This window comes from Haemorhous mexicanus, chromosome 3 (assembly GCF_027477595.1).
Source record: "Haemorhous mexicanus isolate bHaeMex1 chromosome 3, bHaeMex1.pri, whole genome shotgun sequence".
In the NCBI taxonomy this organism is placed as follows: domain Eukaryota; kingdom Metazoa; phylum Chordata; class Aves; order Passeriformes; family Fringillidae; genus Haemorhous; species Haemorhous mexicanus.
The window spans coordinates 29,613,782-29,630,993 of record NC_082343.1 but is presented as its reverse complement, the minus strand read 5'-3'; the positions used below and the strand labels follow the sequence as shown (position 1 = coordinate 29,630,993).

At 45.9% G+C, this 17,212-nt stretch overlaps 1 protein-coding gene across 3 annotated transcripts in view; it reads right to left on the bottom strand.

The window, feature by feature from the left end:
- Positions 1-17,212, bottom strand: part of LOC132324767 (uncharacterized) — a 60,693-nt gene that overhangs the window by 23,074 nt on the left and 20,407 nt on the right. The gene's annotated exons all lie outside the window — the stretch shown is intronic.

The window sequence follows — 17,212 nt, the reverse complement described above, 5'->3', positions numbered from 1 at the left end:
GTGGATGCTGGTACAGAAGCAATGCTTACATGTGAGCAGCCCAACACCAATCCCACACCCAGTGAGCCGCCAGGGAAGCACAGCCCTATGGCTCTCCTCCCCTGGGAAGGCATTTCAGAGCAAAGAGCCGGCCCCATTCCTTTCCTAGCAGCCCTCAGAGCCAGCTTTGGGCCAGCAGGAACAGCTTTCCCCCGCTGCTGCAAGCCCGTCCTCTATCCCAGCACTGCTGGGCGGGAGAGCTGCAGAGGGTTAAGGCAGGGCAGGGTGCAGCTGCAGTGGGCAGATGAGGTCAGGGTGCTGCACAAAGTGGCCATTGTGCAGCACCCTGTGCCTGTAGGCTTCTGCCCGAGCGGGTCCCACCTCCGTCCCACCGCGTGGGACAGCACCAGGGCCGGCACACACAGGCACAGCAACCAGCGGCAGCCGCACGCTGCTGATGATGATGAACAGCAACCCAGCAACGTGGAAATCCAGGGCACCAGGAATACTTCCCTGTCTGCTCTGGGGTGCCCTGACTGCCAGGGGAACACTGACTTTGAGCCTCATTCATGGAGAAAGCTTCCTAAACTCCAGAATAGGCTAGAATCCACTAGGGTGTGAAGTAGATCGTAGAGAGTAGCGTAGATATATCACTTAGATGGGAAATTTAGGTTTTAGGATTTTTAGTATGTAGTGGATGGAAACAAGATGGAGGGCACAGGGTGTCATCCTGAGCTTCTCCCTCGTGCTTCTTCTTCCTTCTTCCTGGGTATGGGTGGCATTTTGTAATTGGGTGGAAAAGTCCACATTGCGGGCTTTTGGGGATCAGTAATTGGGTTAAAAAGGGAAATAATCTAGGTGCCAGTTCTTAATTGGACAGTTTAGCTTTAAAAGAGCTTGTAACCATAGACTGTTAGCCATTTTTGCACTGCTTTGTCAGCGCGCTGAGCCTTGTGTGGATAGCGTGCAAAACTCTAGATAACATAACAATAAACAAGAACTGAAGACCTAAAAGATCCAGTGCATCTCTCTTTCCTGACACAAGACCACTCCAGGAGGGTCTCCCCTGACAGGGCCCAGCCAGAGTCCCAGAAGTCGGGGAATTGGCAACCCCGGCACAGCAAGGCCCTTCCTAGAGCACAGGCTGAATAAAGCAGGAGGAGCGGCTACCCCCAAAGGCAGTGCTTAAACAGGCCAGATGTGAAAGCCCAGCACAGCCCCAGGTCAGCAGCAAGGCTGAAGTTTTCAGTGTTCTCCCAACACAACAGCTCCGTGCACCTTCAGGCTCAAACATCACAGCCCCGTGCCCTCTGCTTTAGAGAAACCCTCCAGCCAGGAGAGCAGTGCTCCATGCCCACGTGGCAGGGCACGAGGGAGCAGGGCCATGGCTCCTGTCCTTTGGCCAACACAGTGATGAGTCTTCTACAAGGAGCACAGCCAGGTCTGCTGTCCCAATGAGTTTAGGAGAATAACAGGCAAAAAAACCCTAAAGCTATTTTGTAGGTTGATTTTGGACTGGGTTTTTTAATTCCTTGGCACTGAGAAGTGTTGCTAGGACATGGGCATCACCTCTTAGCCCTACAGTACAAAATCTGTACAGAAAAAACAGTAAGTGACAGGCTCCTCTTTTAAGCTGAAGCAACTCCAGCTGAAACCAACTCCCATCCAGGCTCAGGCTCCCAGGCAGACATGACAAACTGGCAGACAAACCAGAGGGCCAAGCTTTCCTAGCAGGCACCTGAGGGTACTCTGCATTTGCATCACCAGAGATGCTCTATGCCAGGGGATCACCCACTGTCTGGGCCCAGGGGTGCAAAGCCACTATGCAGTGCATCCATGTGCCAGACACAGACACAAGCTCCCTGCCCAGCCCCTGAAACAGCACAGCAACAGGAAGGCTATAGTTCAGCCACAGCTTTAAATTACAATTATCATTAGTCACAGTCTCCAGACTTCTCCATCAGAAATTAAACAGCCTCACGGCATTTTAAAGTACAGGCCAACTCAAATGGTTTGGCCAACAGTCCCCTCCTACAAAAACAAACCCCAGCATCCAAACACTAAGCTGTGTTGATAGTGTGGAACATCCTGAAAAACCTCTTAACTCTTTCAAAAGTTATTTCTAGTTAAATATTCAATTGAATTAGTCATTCATGCTTTTTTTGCCACATTTATCCTCAGTCCATCTGAGGCTCCTTCAAAACATCAACACTTGTTGAGTCTCTTAACATGGTCATAAAGACCTCCCATCTCCACCTGGATGGGAGTCCCAGTTATCCAGGCAGCACCTCAGCCAGCAAGAGCCAAAAATCCACAGCCTCCAAACAGTGCAAACACTGACAACTTAGTGTATCTGCACAAGGCAGCAGAGGAAATGCTGATTATTAAGTGATCGTTGAGAACAAATTCAAATTAAGCTAGGCAAGGCCATACAAATAAAGATGTACTGCAAGGACTTGCATTTTGCAAACAGTGGACCATGAAAATCAAAACAAAGTAATTCCTGTGGTCACCAAAATCCTTTCAAACATGTTTATCATTGATCACCTCATTTTGTGCACAACTGGGAAGGGCTCAGCTATCACTAATGAAGAGAAATGGGTGAGAGCCTTTAGCAAGTACAAACTGGCAGAACAGCAAGTCAGTCTGACCAGTAACTTCTCTCTAAATAAGCACAGCCCAGTTGCACCACCGTCCTAGAAAGGCGATGTGCAAGTGACCACTGCAGAGTGGCACCAGGCTCCTGGTCTGGTCAATGCCTGCTGCAGAAGAGAGTGAGCTGAAGTCTGGCCAGTAAGGTCTGCCACCTGACAAAATTTCTGAATTCCCACTATTCCCAAGGCCCAGAGAACAGATTAAATTATTCAAATTACAGGCTGCTTTTTGAAGTTTCCCCAGCATATCACACTAGAGCCACAGCTAACGTAAGCATAGCTACCTACTCACATGGCTGTGGTCTAAGCAAACAGACTGGCTGCCTGTCTGTAGGTGACTCTGGCTTTCTACTGCTCCTCTGTCTTCTTTGTGGCATTCAGTTTCCAGATATATTCTGGACCTGTACAGAAGCCCTGTCTCTTTAGGAACAGATAAAACAGGCTGTATTTGCCCTGGCACTTTTACCACTAGCACTTTGATTGGAATTTGGGGATGGAGGAAGTGAACACTCTCCATGGAGCATCTCTGGCTTAGCAGCCGCTTTCCCTGCTGGTCTGGCAGAGTCTTGAGTCTGCAGATCTGCAGGGTACATCAGATGGTTCATCTATTCACTCCATGCCAACCCCAAATCCCTCACTGAGTTTTCTTTGAGGCCTGGAAAAAACCCAAAGCTCCATTTGTGCAGGGAATAGACCTGACCAAAAACTCCAGCACCTGTGGAGTAACAAAAATGTAAAGAAAGGGCAGGATTCATTAATTCCCTATCACTCATCTGCACATGCCAAAGCTACCAAAGTTCAAATGTTGGGCTTGCCCCTCCTGCTCACTAGAGTCTGTGGAAGGAGGAGGGGTGCAAAGGGACTGGGGGGTCTAGTTTCACAGCTGGCAGGCATGGTAGCAGCTCCTGAGAAAAAGCTTACAAAGCTTTTAATTCAGGGCAGCCAACGTGACTGTTTCCTCCCTTCCTTCCTGGCCTTGGCTCCAAAGCTGTCCACAGGGAATGTCCAGTCTAGTCTAACATATCATCTGATGTCTCTATAGTTTATCTCACTTCTAACTGAGGCCTTGGCTTGGACATGACTCCAAAGCCCTCCCTCCCCACAGACTTTTCAGACAGAGCTAAGCAGAAGGCACACTGCCTCCTGCAGCTTTATCCCATTCCCCTCACCCCTGCTGCTGCAGCGCGTGGGAGATGGTAGTGCTGGGGGCTTGAAACAAGAAGCCCCAGACTCTTCCACCTTTTGCTGTTTAAATGCTGTCCCCAAGTACCCCAAGAAGGGGTTAAGACACCAGCACAAGTCAGGCAATACAGTAAACACAGTTCCCCTTTAAGCAGGGAGATACAGAGAGCTCTGAAAATCACACAGCTGTATACCCTGGGAAAGAAGAAGAAAAATGCTAAAATAACTGAAAGGTACCAACTCTCGTCAGCTGCGACATGAAAGGGACATGGAGAGGAAGAGAATCCACAGATAGCTGCTCCAAACCCAGAGGACACCGAGATAAAAGTGTGTGACTATCCTTGGGTAGCTGAAAAAACTACAAGATATTCCAAATGCTATGTGCACATCACAGGGCCTCTTGCACACCAGCCACAAAGTGAACATCCTGGTATACAGAACAGAAGATTTCCAGAAGAGACTGCATGCTCACACAGGTTTGCCACACGAAAGCATAGATGTGTGTGTGGATGGCAAAAGGAAAAAGTAGGCTAAAACAACCAGCTCAGAATGGTTTCAATTCTAGGTTTTTAAGCCAATTTCTTCCTGGTTTTGACACAACTAGAACATTTTAGATGTTCATATGAAGTATTTAGGTTTAAAAGGAAAAATTCTTGGACTTAAATGCTTGTTTGACAGTCCAAAACCCTGCCCTAAAATTAGCACAAGGAACTTTTCAGGAGGTATAAAACCCACACAAAATCTATCTAATCCACCACAGAAAATATCCAGTGGAGATCAGTGGGTTTTCTCTGAGAAGAACCTGGAATATGCACCTTTCATGAGACTTTTAGCCAGAGGATTTGTCTTAGTGGAGCTTCTCAAAAACAGGGCAACATGAGATATACTCATTGCACTAAATGAAGAAAGGATTTGTCAGTGGCCTGGATCTTCACAACAGGAACCTCAAAAGGGGGCTCTGGATTGCCTTCCACAGTCTCCAGCTGAATGCAAAGGACATTACCCTGTGGGAACCCTTGCCTTGGGTTCATCTGGTGCTGCTGGGACCACTCACATGTGGAACTTTAAGCAGAAAACACATAAGGTCACATCTTCAGATGAGAACTTGGATTCATGGACAGCAGGGAAACTCTGAAAAAGCCAAAAGCAGACTGACTATATAAACACCTTTGAAAAGCTAAAACAAGTCTGTCTTACAGAAGCAAACATTCCAAGCCATGGGGCTTGCTCAAGCTCTGAACACAGGGCAGAGTTCCTCTTCTTTTCCTTGCAAGACACACACATGCATCATGTCTGCGCTGCCCTGCAAAATATTCGAGCATGTTCTCTTTTCACATGACTATGCCTGTTTGGGAAATCTCACATGTTTGCATGAGCACATGAAAATAAACAATAAATTAAAAATTGGAGACTAGAAGATGATTAACAAACCCGAGATACCATTTTTGCCTACAAACAGACATCCATGAAGTAGGAGTAGTACAACACTAATCACCACAGAGAGAAATGATGACATAAGCCAACTGTTCCCACATTCCCCACCCAATCTCCTACTCATCCCCCTGCTCCTCTTCCCCACTGAACCCCACTTACACATGAGTGACACTGGAACATGCTGAAGCAGCTAGGCAGCTAACAGGATAAAGGCCTCTTACTCCAGGGAGCTAATCCATTTATGCAGAACATAACTAATGACTGCATTTGGAGATTGCTCTCCCAGGCCCACATGCAGCAGGGCCTGCCCACACACACCTCGCAGCACAACACTGCACAGCACACGGGGTCTTGCTCAGTGGAGCTTGAGTGTTGAAACTCACAACTTGTGATGGGGTTCGACCTACCAACTGTGAAAGGGCTGGCCTAGGCCTGTACCCATGTGAACAGCCTGCAAATATTCCAGAGGAGCCAGTATCTCCTGCCTGGTGCACTGTCCTTCCTCTTAAGTAGGCATATGTTTCCCTTCAGCGCTGCTGATCAGAACTTGCAGGTTCTGACACCATTTTGCATCCTTTCATTCACACCCTCACAGTGCACATGGCTTGAGATGCTGTAAAGCTGGTCCAGGGAACCCTCCCCAGTGCAAGAAACAATACAACCAATTCAGCAATCAGTGTTTTCCCCTGGACACTCCCATTAGCTAAGTCAGCTTCAGCATCTCTACTTGTCCATGGCTACCAGCAAAGGATACACATTACTCTGCCAACTTTTTGAAACTCACCTATGTGAGGGCAGTGAGGCCCCATCGGAGTTGGAAGCAGATCACTGCCCTTCTAAACAGGTGTTAGCAGAGCACAGCAACCCTCAGAGCTGTGCATGAAGTATTTGTTGGAGAACTGCTGCCCTCAAGCATGCCACTCCATTGTCTGCATCCAGATTCATTTCCAAATATTTAGAAATAAACCATCAACTCAATAGCTTGCAAGATCATATCAGAGTTATCATATAACACATGTAATTGTTCATAACACATGCATCAGTTTTAATGCACAAACCCTATCAGTGTTTCCTTCTTTCAGCTCAGGATTTTGGTCCATCTCACACTTACAAAACAGTCATGCCCTAGGACCAAGAGGGCTCCTTCACTCACAGACTGCAGAAGGGCATGAATTCAGATTAACACATTAAAAAGTGACCAGAATGTCTCAAGGCCAAGTTCATTAGGATCCTCTGCAGAGCAAGGCTGGTAACAACAGCAGAAGTTTACATTCATTTATATTAATAGTTTTGAGGGTGTTTGAATGATTTGGATGCTTGCATCTGGAAAGTGCCTCAGCTCAGTACAGAGTTTTATACAGTGGACTGAGCAATACAGGCAAGTCTCACAGTTGCAGCAGTAGTTACAGCTGCTTTCTACCTCTAACACTAGCAGCAGCCTGATCATGAGATAGCAATCTGGCTTTTTTCAGCTTCATGTGGTTTTACTGTTTCACTCAGCCCTAGAGAGTCCATAGGCTGCTTAGCACAACTGCCCATGGTAAGAGTCTGCAAAATGCAAGCAGGACAAACTAGCACAGCAAAAATGCCTCTCACGCTTCTTGTAGCAGTCAGGCTTGAATCAAATATTGGTATACCATGAAAGAAAAGTGATAAGAATGCTAGAATAGTTGCACTATAAATCTTTCTGCTTAGAAAATATTTCCCAAGAGCACCACTTCCAGCGTTCATAATTGCACTCATTCCGCTAACAATAATTGGAAACTAATAGGGTTGGTTATGTCATTCTGAGGAAAACAAGAAATTACATTAAGTTGAAAATTAGTTAAGAGCTTGACTGGATAGCACACCAAATTCAGTGCTACAATGAAAATAAACATACCATGAATTCACTGTGCTATTTCCACCAGAGCTCTGAACAAAGCACTGCAACTTAAAGACTCACTCGAAAGTATGATCAATATACAGTCTTATCATCCAGTCAGGTACACCATGTTCTTGTGTGAGGTCTGTCTGTCTTTCTGGCACATACAGCAAACAGTAGCAGTAACAAACTTTCCTGAACAAACTCAGGGCATTCCTTGACCTGTGGTGGTTCTCCCAGCTGCAAACCACATCACCTGGACCATAACAAGAAACAGGTTTACAGAAGTGAGAAAAATCAGACATCTGACTAGCTCTATTTTAAAGATATTTCTACCTGCATTAGGAACTACACAGATGCACTAGATTTGAAATTTGGAAAGTGATTTTTAAAAAACTGTTTCTTAATCATAACATGCCCACATACCATCATGGCAGAGCCTACAGGATTGTTTGATGAGGCTGTGAAGTCACAGGCAAAATAGGAAGTTTCTAAAGCCTCCACAGGTAGACAAATTTTTATTTCGTTTATGCTGTCAAAAAGAGCATGCTTACAATAAGACTTGCAAAGTAACTTGCAAAGCATTTGAGGGCTTTATCCTTTGTACAGCAGATCAACCTATTTTTTCCATAATCAAACATGTGAAGGTGAAATTATAGCTTGCAAGCCTATGCCAGAATTTTAAAGCACAGGCATGTTTTTGAATTAAAAATACAGCCTTTCTTAGTATAGACATGACCACAGACTTCATTTACATTAAGTTCCTAACACCCTCGACAAAGCTCAGTTTTACAAATTCATTCCTATGAAAACTGCTTTGCATAAGCAGTTAAAGTCCAGCAGGAAACCAAAAAGGTTGTTTGCAATGAGGAAAACCAGCAAGTTCCATAGGGTTTCTCTTAAATGTCTTCATTTGAGTTTTATCTTCAATTTACCTGTGGCCCCCAGGATACCTATGTGTTTGAAATCTTAAATTTAGAAAAAGTGTTGTTACATGGATTTCTGGCTTGAAGAGGGAGGGTTTGTCTCTCCCTTACTGGTCAGCATTTCTTCAATACAAATTGCAGCTCAACAAGAAGTGTATCTGGGCTCACAGCTCTGGAAAAGAGCAGGGAGTTTTACAAGGGAATCTTCTCTGGTTTAACTCAGTCTCCATCTACATGAGAAGTAGATGCCTCTATTGAGTGCCTCCCCCTGTGAGCTGAGCTGTGGACCAATGCCCAAAACTCCCATTGACATCAACAGGCTGAAAGAAAGCGCAAGCAGAGCCCAGCAGTGCGGTTCTCATGTGAGCCAACAATGGAGAGGTTATTCAGAGCTAAGGCAGAAAATCAGAGCTAAACCCCAGCCCACGCCAAGGACAGCTGTGTTGTTGACAGCCAGGCTGGCTATTCTACCACTCCAAAGCTTGTCTCAAATACAGCATTTCCTAGAGTGTTTACTCTAGTCACGGGCTTGGCCTTAAAAGCTCAGCCAGCTTCTGCCTATTGAGCAGTAATGGCTGCTGTGCTTTCAAGACTCAGACATGCTCTGGCCAAGCTGCTTGCTCTCCGTGTGTGGTGACAAACTGGAGCACAAACACCCAGCATTAATAGTTAATCAGCACCATCACATGACTGCCCTGTTCCTGCTGTTACCACTCATACTACCATCTCCCTCCTTTCTTCTCACTCACGGGCAGTGCCCCGTGGGAGACTGCTGGGTGCCAAGCACACCTGTGTCACCTCTCAGACACCAGTGCCAAGCCATGCTGGGCAAGGAAGGTGTTCCGGTTCACAGATACAGAGCTAAGCAATGCCAGGGAAAAGCTTGTTTTCCTTTCCTTGCTACCATCTCTTCTGTATAGTGCTTTGAACAAGTCTATAACCATCTGAATTCTAAGCAACAGCAGCCCCTGTTATCTTGTGGCTGCTGAATTCTAAGGGAATTCAACACTTAGTGGTGGTAAAGTAGGAACAAAGAGGAAAAAAAACTCTAATCTATCTCTACTGCTTATTTCAGTTTCTTAACCTACACAACACAGTCAGCAAAGCAAGCAGAAAACTGCCACCACCATCAGATGCCCTCTGCACTATATGAGGAATAACCAGATTGGCTCTAAATAGCCATTCATCCTCTCCAGTTTCCTCAAGCCACTTCACTGGCCCTCCAAAGAACTAAACTGTAAGGCTCTCTCCTTTTCAGAAGTTGCTACCACAAGCAAAAGATGCAACTTATTGCACCTGAAGAGAGATCCATTCACCCGCAGACCAAACACAACCTGGGCAGTGACAGCATATGGCGGAGCCGCCTGCAGACTCCTTCTGTCCCCAGGCAAGGATGAGATATTTGTATCACAGTGAGCCACATGCTGAGGGAGGAGTGGGCAGGGAGAGGTATCTGGCCAACTCAACAGCCACACTGGGACCCAGCCCAGGCAGCCCCCTAGTCGAGACACATCAAGGCTGGGGGAGGTGAGGACAATCCAGCGCTACTGCAAAGAGAAGAGCACCGCAGAGAAAGTCCTGACCTTTCCTTCCAAGCAGCATCTCCAAGCTGGTGCTTTTGAAACATATACACAGGTTGCAACAAAATTTCTTAATCTGTCAGGCTCTTGAGATTACTTGGGCTGAACTCGGGGACTGGGAAATAACATGCCAACATTTTCCTCCTACACAGTACTGTGTCAAAACAAGAAAGAAGATGTGCTTCAGAAAACCTTATTTGAAAAGGACCAGAAGTCAACACACAAGAGACAGAACAGTGATGTGTGGCAGGATGGCCACCCTTGGGGATCCAATCCAGCACCCACTCTGTGACTGCTGCTCACCCCACATCCAATCACATTTTAACCAGTTGTGCTGTTGTTGCAGTTAGGAGCTCTTGGTTTTGCCGAGTGATGTTTCCTGTGGCCAGCTGGGAACCCATCATAAAACACAGCTAACAGATATGGGAGACTGGGCTTTTCCTTATATTAGTTCAATAGGAATCATTCTTTGTGGTGCTTTGAGAGGAAAACGCTAGCGGTCAAAACCCCAACCTTGTCCATTCACATGCAGAGCTTATAGCAGATGTTTTCAGATGGAAGTGCTTTACCTCCTTCCCAATTTGCTCCTCCCAAGCCTACCTAACCATCAGAGTCAGACCAAGAGTTCAAGTCCTACACAACATCCCTCAGGACTTCTCCCCGAGTCACATCCCAAGGCCACATGCCAGTGGTGCCATATGCCCATTTGATCTCCTCTCTTTGGACTGCAGCCAAAGACTCAGCTCTAGTCTAATACCTTCTTACCAGGCTTTAGAGCTTTGAGGAAAAAAAAAGAAAGACAGCAGGGTTGGGAAGGTGCCAGCAAGCCTGCCAATCTAAATGATAAGCCCTTGGCTTGAACCTCAGGCTCATAATTTTCTGCCACTGGTGCCAGGTGCTATTATTGTCCCTTTGGGAATCTTAATACAACAAAAATACTCTCTCTAGCTCTGTCTCTGCCATTCTTAACCTTCCTATTCCACAGATCTCTGCTGCTTCTCAAACTTCAGCCACATAAAATTTCCTTCCCTCATCTTCATTTTGCTCAACAAAACTCTCTGGTGTTATCTAAAAGACCCTGACCAACCTAATCCCTGCTATCCCTGCTCTCTTTCATGATTCACAGTAGCACCTCAAAGAACCACATTTCAGATGTCTCAGCGTATATTCCAGATACTGGCTCACCCTCCTTTGGTAGTCCAGATGGATATACTCACCAACATGCAAGCTTCCAGGAAAAGGCAGTAAAATTACACAGCCACATACCCCAGGAAAAAGAGACCAATAAGTATTTCCAGACAGCAGCTCATTTGTCCATCTCCCTCTTGAACTGTTGTCCCTTTGCACATGTTACAAAAACAGAACAAAAATGCACTGAGACAAAAAAAGGAAGGAAAACATCAGGGGAGAAGACCAGAAGCATTTGGCTCAAGGAATGAACTACACATTCTGTGCCAGGGCTCACACAACAGTGGAAGAGGTGCAAAGAGAGGTGTGTGCTCAGAATGAAAGTCTGCTAGCAGCACACCTGAAAGGTGAACACAGTATCAACAGATGCCATGGGGCAAGGTGGAACTGGAATGGACTTGCTCTAAAATTAATTCTGTATTTCAACAATGCACACAGAACACAGATCCTTGTGGAGAAGCTGTTGACATACAGGCTGTATAACTTCCAGAGGGCCTTTGCAACCTCAACCATTCTGTGAGAATGCTCTAATCTCTGGTACACTGGTTGATGCCGAGAGTTTAGGAACAGGACTAGGTTATCCTGCCTGCCTTGCCTTTGGCATTTACAAGCTGGCAGCAAGATGAACCTTGCCATCAGTGAAAAGACAACACAGTCAACTTACTAGCCTGTTCCAGGAGGAAATCATTATGCTTTTTAAGAAGCAGCTAGGCCAAGTTGGACATGGGTTACTCCTCCCTTCCATTCCGATTCATCCAGCTGCAGCTGTACACAGGCACTTCCTAATGTTTTTGCATGAATTAGATAACCATCCAGGGAACACTTATGAGACACACAGACAGAGGCATCTCCTGCCTGGCAGAGTCATAATCACCTCCTTGGGGCTAGGTGGAGCCCCTCGTGATTTCCCCTGCTACTGAGTCCCTCTCCACCTCCCAGACAGCACATTTTTCTCCCCACCACTGTCAGACTCTCAACATCTGATGTCAGCAAACTGAACATCAGCTAGCCAGCACTGAGCCAGTCTTTACAACAGAGATCAAAACACAGGAGAACATCTCTTCAGGTCCTCCAAGGATGCAAAGAACAAGACACCTGTACCATGCCCCATCTCCCACTCATATGGTACGTGTCTAGAGTCCCAGGGCCTTCCACCATGGAACTACATCCTTACAGGCAAGCAGACCAGACAACAATGTCATTGATCATGTTCAGCCCCAAACTTCCTCATGCTAGGACTGCCTTGCAGCAGCCACACATAACATTTGTTTGCTGGCCACTTCAGTGCCAAACACTGTCAGGGTTGAGACAGACAGGCACTTCTGTGCTGGAAGAACAGCTGCTGCAGCATATTTCTGGGGGTGAAAAATTAAAGCAAAATTGCAGGAGGTTACCAGAAGCAGAATTTCTCATGCTCTACTGATGCAACCAGTTTGTGCAACACTTTCTTTACTATGTTTCTTCAACAAGCCCACAGACAAAGAACTGCTATGGCCCAACTTCCCACACCTGAGAGACAAGTTCTGGTACTGGGCCCCTTAAGAATTATGCTCAGCACAGGCCCCTGAACTCTACACAGTCACTCTGGAGAGTGAGGCCCAGGGCAGAGACTGTGCTGAAAATACCACCAGCACCAGCAGATCTTCCGGCACCCTCTCGGCACAGAGAGAAGCTCAGATGGGCAAACAGATGGTAACAATTCTGAAAAGGCCTGGATTCAAATGGGAGGCCAAGAGGTGAAAAGGACTCATGAGCTCACACGTGGAAGCTATCTGGAAGCTATTTGTCAAGTCCTGGAGAGACAGGCAAGGGCAAAACCCAGCTGTGCTAAGGATATGGAAAGCTCACCCTGGAGCCATTAGTAGCCCAAAGTCCAGACCCCAGAGCACCAGGGTCACACACTGGGTCCTTGGTTACGTGTGGCAAGTGCTGTTGTGCAGCCTCTGTGCAATCAGTATGGAGCTCAAAGGAAGTTTTCAGTGCTGATCACCCCACCAATGCTCAGCCCAACCAAATTGCCAGTACTGAAACATACGCAGAAAGAAGATGGTCTTGATATCACACAGCTAAGCCCAAATTAGGATTCTCATCAGGCACTTTACCCAGGCCATTCCAGTGTCAAGTCAAGACAAAGAGCCACTCATATGTCCTGCACTGAAACTAGTCACCCACCAAAGGGGAGGCAGACCCTGCAATGAACAATCCAAATGTTAGCCTGAGATGCATTTTTCTCTTCTCAGATGGCCTTTTTCATCCTAGCATCTCATTGCATTTCAAAGAATGCACTAAGCCTCCAAAAAAAAAATGGTATTGGCACTCTGTAGAGAAAGCCAAATAAAGAGCAGCTGAGATCATTTGGCTTGTTCAGCCTGAAGAAGAGGAGACTGAAAGGACACCTCACTGCAGTCTAGAACTTCCTTATGGGGGGAAGCAGAGGGGCAGGCACTGCTCTCTTCTCCATGGTGACCGGTGATGGGACCCAAGGAAATGGCCTGACGCTGTGTCAGGGGAGGTCTGGGTTGGGTATAAGAAAAGGTTCTTCTCTCAGAGGGTAGCTGGGCACTGTAAGAGACTCCCCAGGTTAGTGGCCATGGCACGAACCCTGCCAAGGTTCAAAAAGCATTTGGACAACACTCTCAGGCACATGGTGCGATTCTTGGCGCTGTCCTGTGCAGGGCCAGGATTTGAACTTGTGGATCCTTTCCAACTCAAGATATTCCATGAATTTCTGATTCTGTCTATTCATACAAGCAGGCAAACCACAGCAGAAAGCTCTAAGCAAGACATGCAACCTATCTAATCACTTTGCAGCATACCTGGAATTATAACCATGTACCCATACTCTTTGCCTTATACTTCAAAATTATGCTTTCCATATCAGGGACCTACCCACACAAAGAATTTTGACTGCTTGTTATACCACCCCAAAGCTGCTCTCCCCCCAGGAGATCTCTCTCCCTGCAAATGCTACGCTCTGACTTCACAAGCTTCTTTAAGTAGATTTCAAAGGTGCTCCTGGCAGTCCCACTGAATAGCACAGGAGGATCCTTTACTTCCTCTCTGTTTACACAACATGCCAAGAACAATTAATCCCCTGGGAGTGAGCTCAGCAGCTCCAAGAAGTCTTTGTGACACCCTAGACTTCCTTATGCCTCAGGTGAACCTGGTGCCTTCACCTTGAACCCAAGGATGTCTCGGCTCTCCTTGACCTTGTGCTCTCAGCATTGCCAAAAAAGCCAGATATGCTCAAGTGGTAGCAGCCATGCAGGGTGGCAGCAGGCTTCATTAAATAGCAAGTGGTTGGCAGCAGGGCCTGCATGCAATGATGTGTCTGTCCAGGGACCATGATCAAGGGGTGCTGGGAGAGGGCATTCACTGCAGCAAAGCGTCTGCACAAGCCAGGGCATTTCTGCCCAATTAAGGGAAAGAATAGAAGTCTTCTGAGCTAATTTTCTAGGCCTTCGGAGAAGTGAAGAAAAGCATGCATTGAAATATCCTCACTCGGCCCAGGGAGACGCTGGGTGGGCCAGCTGACCAGCCAGGGTGGGAAATACATCTGCCAACAGTCCAAACTCATGTCTGGGACACAGAAGGGCTGAACTACAGTACCCTGTGAAGCTGGAAAGGCATAGCCTGGCATCTAACCAAAACAGGGCTTCTTAAACCTGCTCCTGGTACAGCCTTCTCTGCTGCAGGAGGCTGAACTGAAAGGCATGGAGATGGAGATTTCCATTTATTCACAGGCTAAGAAAGAACAGCAATTCCCTAACTTTTTTAAAGCACCCTGATTGCCCCCAACCCACTTGTCTCAAATTCATTCCTCTTTTTTTACCAAAAAGCACCAAATCACCAGAATACAGGGAGACATTTTGGATACCACTTGCCACTGACCCATGGGAGGAAGCAAAATCTTCTTAAACATCCCAACACAGCCTCTCTACACCTCAACTCTCTGGACCAATATTCCATCACTATCCAACATAAACAGAATTTGATGCAAAGCACTTGGCATCTTTTCATCCACCCTTGAGTTACCCATACCACATCACACCCCCAAAGTGTCTTCTTATCTCACAGCACATTTGCTTCAGGCACAAATTCATCTTGCCTGATACTCTCTGTCATCTGTCAGCTGCACAGAGCTGCAGGGATGGGAAGTAAGGCTCAGGGATAAGAGTGAAAGCCACATCTGCTGCTCAAAAAAAAAAGTCTAGCTGATAAACTTTTCAGCTGTGTTCTCATGGGCAAGCATATGATAGCAAAGATAAGAATCCCAAAGCAAGAAAAGCTAGATGTTTGGAGCCCAGATGAAGCCTTAGAGTAGCCTGCTTAATATTAACACTCCTCATATGCATCATTTACCTGGCTAAGAAACACATGATGCCACACACTGCTCAGGCAGTTAAAAAGAGCCCTTTTTGTTGGAAAATGGAAACAGACCAAAAAACAAACACCCTGGTCCCATTATTATAAGTGGGGAATGGGGGGTCCTGAATGATTTTCATAGAAGTAAGTACAGGTAGGAAGCAAAGACTCATCATAAAGCCTCAAGATGTTACTGGCTGAAAGTTAACCAATTAAAATGATAAAAATAATACAAATGACCAAATAAAATATTCAGGCTGCATCTCACTGTGCATGTGTGTGTCATGTCATGTTGTGCCCTCAGTACACTTTCTGCCAAATTAAATCCACCAGCTTTCTTTATAACATGGATTCCACAACCATGGAATGTTAATGACATCCATAGTAAAAATGTTATTTTAAAAAACACAATGCCACCTCCACTCCAGATTTCAACTTCTTTTGCAAAAATCTTTGCCACAATTAATCCAGAAGTGTAGAGAGTAAATTAACAAGGAAGCCAATTATTCTCACAAGGTTTTCCCAGAAAAAAACAACAGTTTGGAAAGTTCATTTAAATTAGCCCCTAACCTTTATCAATACACTCCTGAAGACAGTGCTGAAAGATGCTTGAGGGAGAGCAGGCAGATGCTATGCCTGGCATCCAAATCAGAGAAATCACCTGGGCCAAAAGAAACATTTTTCCCATTTACTTATGTGCACTCTGAAAAAATAGAAGGCTGGGCACAGGCTTAGCAGCTTTCTTCTTCTCTCGTAAGGATGTGAGACTAATTAAAGTCTGTCAGTATCAGTAGAAGACTTGGGTGATGTGAAATGCAAGACTGGGCCTTTTGAATGTTCTGTGAGCAGAAACTTGGCTAGAAGGTTGAAAAGGGGGTGAGGAAAACCGTACTGAAAGCACAAGTCTCTGCATTATGTATTCATGGGAGGTATGCTGCCAGCAGGACTGAGAAAAACCAACAATGTAATAGGGAAATAGAAATCTCACTTTTAGGGTTCTTAGAAAATAAATGCATAGTCCTTTCTTTTAGTGGGTCCATCTTGTAGGCTTAAAGGAGTTGTTGCAAGCAAGGTTAAAGCTAGTACGTCCAACAAACCAGAGGCAGTGAAATTCTTTCCTAATGAGAGGAAATTCAGAACTGAAAATAATTGTTTTTAACTTACTGCAATGTACCAGGGCCAGCAGATGTCTGCAGATATCCTTTTAAGCTGACACTACACCAGTGCAAATAGAAAAATAATGAAGAGACATGAAATACTAGCTCTACAGCAAGGCCTTTTGAAAGAGAGGCGCCAGATGGAACTGCACAGGGCAGCCTGCCCCCTTTCCCAGGCTCTGCAGAGACAAGGCAAACTTCTAGCGTTTCCACACTTCAGTCCCAGGCCAAACTAAAGCCCTGCAAAATCACGAGGAACTGCATCTAGAGCAAACTGTAAGCAGTTTGTGAAATGTTAAAAAGGTAAAAAGCACTCTTTTACATCGCTGTAGAACTCCTAGGAGGCATAAAGAGAGCTAGGCCCAAGGAGCTCAACAAGTGTGGAAGTTCCTATCATCATCAAGTTGACAACCACTTTCACCAAAGGCTCTTTTTATACATGCTAAGCAATTAATTTTTTTTGGAGTAAGTGACATAGGTCAGATCATGGAAGCAGTAGTAACTTGTTGAAAGCAAATGGAAGTGATTTTGTTCCTCTGCCATGCAGTGAACTGGACAGTACAAGTGCTGCCTTCCTCCTGGGGTAGCAAGAGAACAGCCCAAGCATGGCAGGAGCCTCCCAAGCAGCAGAGCCTTTACCTCTCAGTAAAGGGGTATCTACACTTACCCCAATTTATCCTAGACAGACAGCAGAAGCACCCTGAAAGTGTGCCCCTAAAGACACGACCACAAGAAGCAACCCTCTGAACTCACTGATCCTCGCCTGTAGCCCCATGTTTCTCTTCCCAGAGAAAAGCAAGGCACAATTCTTCCCAAGAATATTTCTAGGTTTCACATTCTCTGAACATCAGAGGAAGAAAACACAATTCCTATCGTTTACTGT